This window comes from Pleurodeles waltl, chromosome 1_1, assembly GCF_031143425.1.
Source record: "Pleurodeles waltl isolate 20211129_DDA chromosome 1_1, aPleWal1.hap1.20221129, whole genome shotgun sequence".
Classification (NCBI taxonomy): domain Eukaryota; kingdom Metazoa; phylum Chordata; class Amphibia; order Caudata; family Salamandridae; genus Pleurodeles; species Pleurodeles waltl.
In genome coordinates this window covers 383789482-383801986 of record NC_090436.1, presented here as the reverse complement: position 1 = coordinate 383801986, position 12505 = coordinate 383789482, and the positions used below count along the sequence as shown (strand labels likewise).

General features: G+C 43.0%; 1 protein-coding gene across 2 annotated transcripts in view; it reads left to right on the top strand.

Annotated features, from left to right (window-relative positions):
- Positions 1–12505, top strand: part of CMYA5 (cardiomyopathy associated 5) — a 249381-nt gene that overhangs the window by 138170 nt on the left and 98706 nt on the right. The gene's annotated exons all lie outside the window — the stretch shown is intronic.

Below are 12505 nucleotides of genomic sequence, written 5' to 3'. Positions count from 1 at the left end.
TAACAGGGCGTCGAAAAGTACAGATTCTGTCACTCAGCTGCCAAGTTTTCCAGATCCATGCGTGATGTGCTGGTCCAGTCCAGGTTTTCTTTTTCTTTGAATTCTGGGACTCGTAGTCCTGATTTATAACAGCATAAATAAGTCACATAATTCACAGAAAAAAACATGGACTGGACCAGCACATCATGAATGGGACTGGGAAACTTGGCGGGCTGCTTGTGTGTCACATTATCGGCTTCCTTTGTTTTATGGTAGCGATTTATAATACATGTGATTCTGCTATCCTTGGTTAAAAACCTGTCTCTAGTGTCTTTATAATAGGCGACTTGTGACCCAGTAGCCAATTTCTTTTTTTTAATCAATTCTTTATTTATTAAGCTTTTCTGTTAGCCAGAAAAAGAGAAACAAAAACCAATCCATTACAGTGCAACATTCACATCACATGGCTCTGGTACAACAAAGAGCTTGCAGCAGTGCTAACTCATCTTAGTGTTCAAGCATAGTGACCGTGAGTTCAGGTAAGTCCACACCAGTACATTGGCAGGAGGATCACGTTTGTCCATAGGAAAGGGTCTCTTTAGGCTCGGTTTCTGACTCCCTCCAGGAGGTCATCCTTTCACATCCATTCACTTGATTCCCCCATATCTTGAATATAGATGGCCCCCAGGCTGCTCCAGCCCCGTTCACCCAGGTCCATGTCTTTCCATTGCAGTGCCCTTTTATCTCTCTTTACGGTTTGCTATTTGGGACTGCCTCCACCTTTCCACTCACGGGGGGCTGTGTCTCCCTCTCTGGGGACACCACATCAGGCAAGATGGCGATTGACCAGACCAAATTAAGAGTTAAAGGCCGCTTTTATTTTGACAGGAATGCAGCTCTAAATTTCATTAACATTTTTCAATTTAAATTCATTACCTCACTAATACAAAGAAATTCACCCAACACCCCACCCATAAACCTCCCCCCAACAGTAAAATGCATCAAAACCATTCTTACCACTTCCAGTCTCCACCATGCTCATAGTTTTCCTGCACAGGCTTCCCCATCTGACTCATCCTGGTTCCCCTGTGTCCCTCATCCAAAGTTACTTCTGCAGTGCCCCAAACCCTTCCAGCATGTCCTGAGCTTCCTACATCCTGCCACCAGGAAAAACCCTGTTAAGGCATTTTTCCTGACACCCCAACCCCGGATTTTCTTTGAATATCTGCTGTCATCTGTCGCCAAAACAGCGAGAACTTAGATCTTCACAACGTAAAAAGATGAGCTGTCGCCGAAACAGCCTACCATAGCTCTCAGCACCATTCCTGAATAGTCAAAATTGAAATAAAAAAAGGTACACTGTTGCAACAACAATAGAGAGGCATTATTGACAACTGAACCAAAAGCGACTGACAATCATCTTACTTGCGTCTCTACATATACTCCGCTGTCTACTACCTTGAAAGAAATGATCAACAATCGATGGTCGATCCTCAGAAGTAGAGGGGTATCAATACCTAAACCTTTGTTTGCCTTTAAAAGGACCACTAACATTAAAGACTTGGTAGTACATACCCGACCATTGACAGACCCACATGAACCAGAGCAGATGACACTTTGGCGACTCCCACCAGTAGTTGGTCATCATCCATGTGGTAATTGCAACGTTTGTATACTTACCAAATGGGTAAACACACTAGACTTAGACCCTATTGGTACCTGGCACTTTTTGAGACTAATTGCAATACCCGTAATTGCATTTATATGATCACTTGCCCTTGTGACTTACTGTATATTGGAATAACTACAAAACCAGTCAAGGTCAGGATTAATGAACACCATAGTAACATTAGATGTGGACGCCTCACCACCAAACTTAGGGGGTTATTCTAACTTTGGAGGAGGTGTTAATCCGTCCCAAAAGTGACAGAAAAGTGACGGATTTACCACCAGCCGTATTACGAGTCCATTATATCCTATGGAACTCGTAATACGGCTGGTGGTATATCCGTCACTTTACCGTCACTTTTGGGACGGATTAACACTCCTCCAAAGTTAGAATAACCCCCTTAGTGTCCACTATCTTGATGTAAACCACACCCCTGATGATATGTGGTGGGTCGTCCTTGATACTCCAAAACTTTCTTCTAAATCTCTATTAAAAATAGAACAATGCTGGGTCTTTAAATTCTGGACCCATATCCACGGGTTGAATGATGATATACCGTGGATGAACTTCCCTTCTGCTACTTGATGGGCTCATTACTTATGATATATTGATTTTCTGTTATTTCCATCATATTGCGTGTTAGTCAGTTGAGCACCCTTAGTATCTCCTGAGGCATCTCCCAATTTCTTGACGTATTTCCTACATGACTTCCATATGGTCCTCCTTTTAGTCTATTGTCAACAAAGTTTTTTTCAATTTTTACTTATTAAGACTCGAGTATACCATGTTGGTAATTCGACCTTCACTGTCTGGTTTATTACTGTCCCTTTAACATTTGACGTACGTACTATGATCTTGATCTATACAAACACCTTAGATTACCAATACAAGGGTACGCACCCGCTGTATAGATATATTTTTTTATTATTTTTTTCCATTGCGCCTTTACTATTGCACAATGCTGTGTTTCTTTTCCCCTCTCTGTTGAAACGACAGTAGTCTGTCGTTTGTATCCCCTTTCTTTCTTACTGAGGGACGTTGTCCTTTTTCAGTTTCCAACATTTACGGAGTGCCGCCACGATACACTTGACCTCCCCCGCTGATTGGTTGCCCGCGCCTTGACCTTTCTTTTTTACCTGGGAGCCGTGTTCGATTTCTACTTTTCGGGAACGCGACCCCAGGGTAGGTCTTCGGCCACGGACTGTCACTGGAAATTGTGAGTAATATCGCTCTAATGGGGCGATCTCCTCCTTGGGTGTTTTTTGGAATATCGGTATTCTGGCTAACTAGACAATGCTTTGGCCATGCTACAGTGGACAATGACGCGGTCCTCACTTCTGTTGTATTTCCTTCGTTGTTTGACCATACAAGCACTTTTCATTGAAACATCGACCACTTAGCTTGGTTTACAGTAGATTCTTTCTGTGTCAACTTGAAGCAATATACTCTTATGTTTAATGAATAACCGAGATTAGGTATTGCCTCTTTTTTCTTTTTTCCTATTTCATGTATGTGTGTTGGTTCAGTCTATACTTCTGTAGAAATATAAAAGTTAATACAGAAGTGTGGGGGGAAATAATTGTGCCTCACTTGAGATTATTAACTTATTACATCTTCATATCGTGTCTTATTCGTGTATTAATAGCAGTATACACTTTATCAGTCCATTACTAATTCAACCCTCTTTTTGAGTATCTGTTTGTTTGTCCCACAAAATCATTATTTCACATTCCTTCTGTACCTATTTAGATACGACGACAGCCTAACGGCACGCTTTTTCCCATGGAGACCCGTCCCTAATTGAGGATGGTAAGCAGTAGTGCACCTGATTACCCGTTTACCACCTAGCATGGCATCACGTTAGCACTGAGTGCCACGTTACTTTTAATACTTACTATATACATTTAGTGCATTTTTGCCACTGTCAATGGATCCTGAAATTATGTGGTCCTTATGTTTTGTGTTTTTCTCCACATGCCTCCTTCCACCTTATCCATATTGGCCTTTTTTTACACAAAGGTGTATTCTTAATGTAGTTTTCACTTTAGCTCTAGAGAAGTTTTTTTCTATGTGGTCCTGATGAAGCGCCATTCAATCCGTTAGGACTTTCTGAGGTGCAAAACATGTTGACCTTTTTTAGTGGTCGAAGCAAGTTCCTTTCACCATTATTCTGGTTGAGTGTGAGAACATTATTTCCTTTTTGCTCTACAGTGTTTTTAATCTTGAATGGGACCCTGCCTCGATCAATTAAATATGGTTTGGAGGTTCCCAAGCCAGTTTTAAATTTCCTTTTTTTCTCCTGCTTTTTGTTCTTTGCCTGTAGGTCTAAATTTATTCCTACTTGCTCATAACCATGGCACATATTACCAATTAAGATCTCTGACACAGTGCCCCCTTGTGGGGCCCATCAGTCATTGCAGCATCGGTCTGACGAGGAGCGAGCCTTATGATGAAGCATGACCTCTAACGAGATGTGTGAGGGCTCTTGCTTCTGTTCATAGAAGTGCCTAGTGGTCTCTTGACGTCATTCTTGGCACAGTGTACCTTTTTTTGTTTCGATGTTATCACTAGGAAGACTGTAAACTTAACCATCTAACCTCCTTGCTTCTCATATGATCATGTAGTCAAAGTTGAAGCCAACTTTTGTCTGATCTCAGTATGTATAATTCGTTCCCAATAAAAGAAAGATGTACACCATCTTGCCTAAAAAATTGAAAATCCTCTTTTTTTTTAATGTCTAAGGTGGTCGGTGTAAATGTGGCGGTACTACCGCCAACAGGCTGGCAGTACATACCGCCACATTATGACATTGGCGGGTTGGCTGCCAACCCGCCATTATACCACACCGACCGCCATGGCGGTAGCAGCCACCGGGCCAGAGATAACTATCTCCAACCTGGCGGCCGATAGTGAACTGCCGGCGGCATTTTAACCCTGCCTACCGCCATGGTTTTCGTGGCGTTCGTAACGCCACAAAAACCATGGCAGTAGGCCCTACCAGTGACAGGGAATTCGCTCCCCCTTCCAATCCCCCCATACACGCACACTCACAGGCACACACCATGCATTCACACACCCACTCGCACAGGCATACACACATTCATACACGCATGCATCCATTCATTCACGCATGCATCCGTACACACATTCATACTGGCACGCATTCACATTTTCATTCATACACGCCTTCTCACACATGCACACACACACCTGCAAACAACACTACACACACATTCACATTCATGCACACACTCACACATTCATGCACACACTCACACATTCATGCACATCCTACCCCCCCCCACACACAACACCCCACACCCCTGTCGGAAACCCGACTTACCTGCATCCAGGGTGTCTTCCAGCAGGGGACGGTATGGGGCGCTGCTACCGCCAGCAGCGCCCGCCAGCAGAACACCACTAGGTTGTATAATTTGACATACTTCGTTTGGCGGCGGTCTACTGGCCTGGCGCTGCTGGTGGTAGCAGAGCCACTTTAACACCGTCCGCCAATATGGCCATAGCCAGATTTCTGCCCTTCTTGTGGCGGAAATCCAGCTATGGTCATAATTTGGCAGACTGATGTTAGCTGTGGCAGCGGTCTTTTGGCGGCCATTGCTGCAGCGGTTGGCGGCACTTACCACCAATGATGTAATGTGCTCCTAAATGTTCTAACCAAACAATGGCCTTGGATCTAGCTAAACGTTGCATTTCTCTATTTACTTTACGCCTGGCTCGCTCTATTGCAGTAAACTTTACAGCACCTCTCCAAACTCTTCTAGGAACTAGCCTAGTGAGAATGATTTTTGTTCCACTCCAAGATTTACCAATAATGTTCATATCCTTCTTCAGATCTTTAATAAGCCCAAGCCCTGACAGCTATACTAAACCATTCTCAGCAAGCTGTGGCAACAGCACATCAGGACAAATTCGAACACTCAACAGATTAGATAAACAAGGCAAATGTTGTCCCTATTTCATACCTCCCTTCCCCCAACACTCAATCTTCAATTGATCAGTCCGGAAGCCTAGGTTCTTCCTGAAAGGCCACTTCTTAGCTCGCTTTGCTGCCCATTTTACAAAAGAGTGTCCAACTATCCAAATCGATAGGAAAGCCAGTGTAGGTCCCACCACACAACCTAAAACAAAGAAAACACTTAGCATAGCTAAAGAGACTAACAATCTTCAAACTCCCTAATGTACCGCAGGCAACAATCAGAAGACCAACAACCCAATCTTTTACCTTCTTGTTTAGAAAAACCCAACCTGGCAGCTTCAGAAGCAGCACCAATCCGAAAAGAGTGTGTGTCATAGCGTAGAGGGTCTTCTCCAATAAATTTTTGGGATTTTCTCAAAAGACCTAGAACTTGTGTTGCAGTCAATAAGGACCCATCCTGATGAACAAAAATATTCCCAGAAACTCCCCCACCATCCTCCTTAAACCTGTGCCACGCTGTCACTGGGCACGCTATACTTCCTATCGTCCCGTTTAACACCTTTGCGCACTTTCCTTTCTGATCTGTTTTTGAATATTCTAAGAAAATTTGCAGCTTGTCGCCTGATAATGTTATATTTTGAACACTCAAACCACCTGAACGAGTGCTCTTCACAAGCTCTGAAATTTGGAACGCACCAAAAAACAACCAACACATACATAACTTAAATAGTTTTTGACCAAACGGAAAAAACACACTACATCTAATGTTGCAACCAATTTGAGCAGTAATCTCACAGAGATAGGATTTCTTACAAATCTGCCCCTTTGATGTTCCTTTGCCTGTCCTTGTAACATCCTTTTGCCCATCTCTCCTGCTGTAGGTTCATAGCCCCAGAAAAATTTACTGTAAAATCTTCAACCAGCTAGCTTACCAGCAGTCGTGGTTGCCGAAATACCTTTGTTTATGTTATTCATGATGAATTTCAGTATATCTTCCCTATGTAATAGGCAACCTTGTTTGTCCTGAGATCTCGAAACTGCCCCCATTTCTATAAATTCTTCCCATGCTCTTCTGTAGGCAGTTGTTGTATTCTCTTCTAGTGAATTCTCCACCAAGCCAAGCATCCTTATTCTGCTAGCTCCCATACCTCTTGAGGCACTTCTGTTTTCATCAAGTCTGCTTCGGGTGCCAAACCACGGAATATCTGCCACTGCGAACAAGACAATGCATCTGCTATATTATTGTTCGCATCTGGCACATGCTTGGCTCTGAAAACAATGTTAAACATTAAGCATTCTAGCATGAATCTTTGCAGTAATTTCAGAAGGTGTTTATCTCTGACTTTCTGACCGTTGACCAAGTCCACTACTGCTCTGTTAACATTGAAAGTTACCGTTTTGTTCTTCAAATGACTACTCCAAACAGCCAAAGCTACTACCAAAGGAACAAATTTAAAAAAAGGCAATTTTCCTTAACCCATTGGAGCGGCCATTGTTCAGCACACCACCTGCCTTCCCAAAATAATCCAAAACCTGTGGATCCTGCTGCATCCGAAAAAAATTGCACTCTCCAATCAAAATCAAAAACCAGTGACCACATAGTCCAATGGTATGGCAACTGAACTCCTGACATGGCAAAACCCAGGCATCTACAAAAAGTTCTACCTGCTCTGACCACTCTGCAGGCAAAATTAAAATGCCCTAAAAAACACTGGATTTGCTGTAGTTGAAGTGTTGTCGCCACCAATGCTTGCTCTAGTAAAGCTACAATTAGATTTTTTTGTCAGGCAATCTTATTACATATTCACCGTATCCATCTCAATTCCTAGAAAAAACAAACAGGTATGTGGACCTTCTGTGTTCTCAGCAGCTAGTGGTACACCAAGCTCAGCTGCCATATCTTGGAATTCTTGAAGCGCCCATTCACAATTGTATGTCTTGTCCTTTCCCACAAACAAAAGATCATCCAGGTAATGTGTCACTAGTTCATTGCCTGTCCAGAAACTAAAACACCACTGTAAAAAGGAACTGAAAGCTTCAAACAAACTGCACGAAATAGCACAACCCTTAGGTAATACTTTGTCTACATATAGCTGATTGTCGAACTGAATACCTAACAGTGGAAAATCCAAAGGATGAACCGGCAGTAGGTGAAAATCTGATTTAATATCACATTTTGCTAGCTTAGCCTTAGAACCTACCTGTCTGATCAATGCAAAAGCAACATCAACTGTGGCAAATTGTACTGCATTATCCTCTTTTGCTATGTAGTCATTAACTGACATACCATGGGGCCATGATAAATGATGTATCATGCAAAACTCACCTTCAATCTTTTTAGGAACCACACCAACCGGAGAAATCATTAAGTCCTTAAAAGGCCAATCTGAACATGGGCCAGCCATTCTTCCTTCGACCACTTCTTTGTTTAGTTTTTGTTTAATAACCTGATGATGCTCTCTCGCGGATTTAAGATTGGCTGCAAACGTTCTATATCTTGGACTTAATAACCAAGTCAAAAGCCCTCTCTGAAATCCCATTCCAACTTTGTAGCTTCTTCTCTTTCAGGATAGAACTTCAACCAAAATGACAGGAGATTGATTGGCGTAAAAGCCTTTGTTAGCAGGTTGAAATGATCCCCCCCCCAACTCTGGTTTGACCATTCCCTCCAAAACCTGCCTGTTCATTGAAACATTGTAAAATTGCATGTTTTCGACCGCATCTTGAACATTCATGTTTATATTTGCAGGGGTTCCTTGGGCAGTAGCTCCTGTTAAGACCCCAACAGGTCCCAGAGTTAAGGTTTTGACCCTTACCCCATGATTCCACCCCGAAAGAGGTGGGCTACCCGAGAAAGGACTGATGTGTTATTGCTAAACTGCTGACTGTATGCATAGTTGGAGGCAGCCTTTGAGAGTACATCACTGAACCCATAACTCTTTATCTACCTCACCCCAGGGTTTTTCAGATAAAAGCACCATGCGGGCCCTAAACTCTTCATCATAGTGAAACCAAGCAAACCCTCCAAATTCCGTGCTAACCTTGCGAATTGTGTCTATATATTTAAATATGGATACTGATCTTTCAGGATATTTTTCACAATGTACACTATCATAAATTAAAAACACTGATGTCTAAGTGTCTATTGTTGTCGGCACTCTGGGCCTTTTCGCCAATTCCCAATCCTCCTCTCTGGAACCCTCTTAGGATTGTATTTCTCTGTGTAATAACTTGTAAACATCTATAAACTCTCCTTTCCAAATCTTTTCTTTTGTGTCCGTAGTAATATGTGCGCCCAAAGGCATGGACAAACCCATATATGGTAACCTTTTTACACCTTCATTCTTATTCTTTTTACCACTATCATTCTTTTCTTCCTCTTTACTAACCTATTGTTTCTCTTCAGCAATATTAGCTCCACTTGCTTCATCACCCACTGACTTAGCCATGTAATCACCTTCTTTATTTCTCTTGTCAGTTCCCCAATATCTTGATCTGTTTCAACACTTTTATCAGTCAGCATGGTATTCATTCTTTTATCTGCCATTTTACGTGGAGCCCTTTCTTCAATAACCCCCAGCTACTCCACCATTGAGTCTCACCTGTTCGCAATCTGTTCTTTGGCTCCGGCAAGGCTTTCTTCTGTCCTTTCTTGTCCTGTGAACTCCTAACACCCCAAATTATTTCTTGAAATCCTCTTTGTAAATCCCTTTGTAAATGAACTTTGGACAAACTTTTATTATTCCCCCCTCCTCTCTTGATATCTCACCCTTTAACTCTCCTTTCTTATTCTTCCAATGCGGAATTTCACCTTCCTCTAGATCCTCATCTTTCTCTTCATAATCCAGCTCACAATCAAAATCACCCTCCACCTGCACAGCACTCCCACTAGGACATTTCCCATCCCCAAAACCCCCATCATAACGCTTCCAATCAATGTTTTGATAATTTACACTTGTGGTTGCAGCAATCTTCTCCTGCGCTGTCAGGATGGTTGCCCCAAACCTCTCCCTCTCTTCTGGCCGGTCCACCTGGGACACCTGGTACCCAGCCGGCTGGACATTACTGCTCTTCTATGTCTAAAGCAGTATTTTCCCTTTCTTGTCCCGAAGATCGCCGCAACCTGCAGGGGCTGTGGTCCTGACCCCTAAATTTCTACCTCATCATGTGAAAGCCAAACCCACCTTCCTACTTCTTTTTTGCTATCTACAGTAGTAAAACCCTCTTTCACCTTGTCAACTGGTGCTTTTAGGCTCATCAAAATCACTGTATCCTTACTCCTTTTTATTTCATTGTTTAAAATCTTTTCTTCTATATTTTCTAAGTCTGTCACCGAATTGTTATTTTCAAACTACTGGTTTTCTGACTGAAAACCGGCAGAAACTTGTCCTTCTGAAGAACATTTCATAGCTGGCAACATACGTTCATGATTTGCTATTGATACAGCCTTCAAAAATGTTTCTTTCAGAGTAGTTTTAAAAATGGGCACTACGTTGTGTTCTTCATTTGTGCTGCGACGCTCAACTGTGCTCACTGCTGCCCCCTCCTGTCTGCTTATGCTGTCCACACTCTCCTGAGGCAGAGCTGATTTTATGCATAACTTTCTCTTTTTTGCCTGGCAGCCATGCTCCACCAGAGTCGGCTTTTTATTTTTAGAGTGTTTCACTATTTCAGTAGGCGCTGAATCGTCATTAACAAAGACGCATTCAACTTTACATTTTTTTAACTTGCTAGCCCATTCATTCTGCACCGTCTCTTGAATACGGCCTTATGCCGTTTTTTGTTTGACAGGTGGTGAGCAAACTAAAATGGCCGCTGCCACTCCACTAGCTGCAGCGCGCTTGGGTCGCTCCATGCCGGCCCACGCATGAGCCAGGACACCATGGTGAATTAAATCAGCTCTGCCTGCCTCGCATGTTATGAAAAGCGCTTTTCTAATTGCTTCTGACTGTTCAGACATAATTTAACCTACCGCTTACTCTGACAAACAACCTAACTGCCTTCTCCTGAGGACCAGAGTGTCAGAATAACCTAAAATAGCTGATTCTGACTAACTGCTACCTAACCTCCACACTATTTCAAACGGACTAATGGCAGGCCTTCATGTCTGTAACTCTCCACCTGTCCGAAAATGCCCAGGGGTGGACATCCTTTGGATGCCACCCCCAGGAGCCCACATTCAGTGCCCTGCTCTGTGCCGCCCCTCCCACTTCCGTTATGTCCGGTATCATGTACTCCCAATCCCGACAGTCATCCTCCAAGCGCTCACCCATACGAACTTCTTTTATGCATCTCAGTTCCCCCAAAGACCACTCCATGAGGTCCCTGGATCATGCCAGAATTGTGGGCCAAGCAGGAGAGAGCCACCCAATGGCAACTCTGCTTGTCACCAGTAAGAGACTCAGTTGGGCAAAATTATAACATATCCTTCCTTCTTTGGGAGACGGGATGAGGCCCAGTAAGCAGTGTAAGCAGCACAGACCTCATTTCCTTTAAGGCAAATGGGCTGCATTACAAAAACAAAAACTGCTTTATTTAAAAGCAGTCACCGACATGGTGGTCTGCTGTCTCCAGCAGGCCACCATCCCTGTGAGTGCTGCGACTCGCAAGGGGGTCGCAAATTGCGACCCACCTCATTAATATTAATGAGGTGGGCCTTTTGCGACCCCCTTGCGACTCGCAGATGGTGTCAGTGACACCATCCTGCATCCGGCATTGCGACTTACAAATTGCGACTTACAAATTGCGAGTTGCTCAGGCTCGTAATTTACGAGTCGCAATGCAGGAATTTCCTACATCTGGCCCAAAATCTCTTGAAACATGTATATCACAGCTTATTTATATGTTTCATTTTTCACTAGAGATTCTATTTTTATTCCTCATATATGCAAAAATGATTTCTCTATTATGTGAAAGAGCTATGTATTAAAGATTTAAGTGGTTTGTGGAAAAGGCGATGGTGTGACCATGTATTATAAGGGATAAAGTACCATCTGCTGTACATGATAAGGATATTGCAAGTCACCTGGAACGCCTATGTGACTTGCAATATCATTTTAATATATGTCAGGGTTACTTTGTCCAACTTATATAACTGATGTTATGTTGTAGAGTGTGATGGAGTAAGCAGATAAGTGTTTGAACCTGCAGTTTAACTTTTATGGGGCAGACCAGCATAACACCCCAAAAAAGTTGTAATTCTTCTCTTAAACCATACCTGCAATCATTACCTTATACCTTTTGCTCTTCACAGCTCTATAGATAGCTGCTTAAGGCCGCAATAATGACCAGCGGCAGCAATAAGATTGCCATTAGGCATGCCTGAGTGTTTAGATGTTGGTTTGAAAAGATGAGAAATAGCTTGCCCTAATTACCAGAGCTGTTCAAGTGCATGCTCTGGAATGGGTGATCACTTGCCCATTGCATCAGGACAGAGGTCTCATTGGCATAGGCACGTTGCAGTGATGTGCCTAAACAGTGACTTCAGTGCAACCTAGGCAGTTCCTGGTGGTGCATGTCCTGACTGCAAGGATCTGCAGAATATCCTGTATTCAAGAGGTATTCCCCACTTATGAAACTTTGACCATCAGAAAGAGCAGAGCATGTGCTCTGTAAAATACATCAGGCATTGTATCTTTTATTAAGCATCATATCTTTTATTAAGCAGGTGGCAAGCCCTAGTCCCCCAGGACTAACCTCCAACCAGCCGAGGCCCTTTCGGATCTGGCTCCATGCTTGAGGCTCCCGCTTAGCTCCACTTCTGCCTGCTCTCTTGCACTGCCTCTCTTGCGCAATCTCTCTCTCACTCAATCTCTCTCACCTCTTTTGCCTCTTTTTTCTCTTTTTGTGCCTCTAATTTGTACTCTGTGCTTCTTTTTTGTTATTATTGTGCCTCTTGTTTCCCTTTCATTCACACTCTG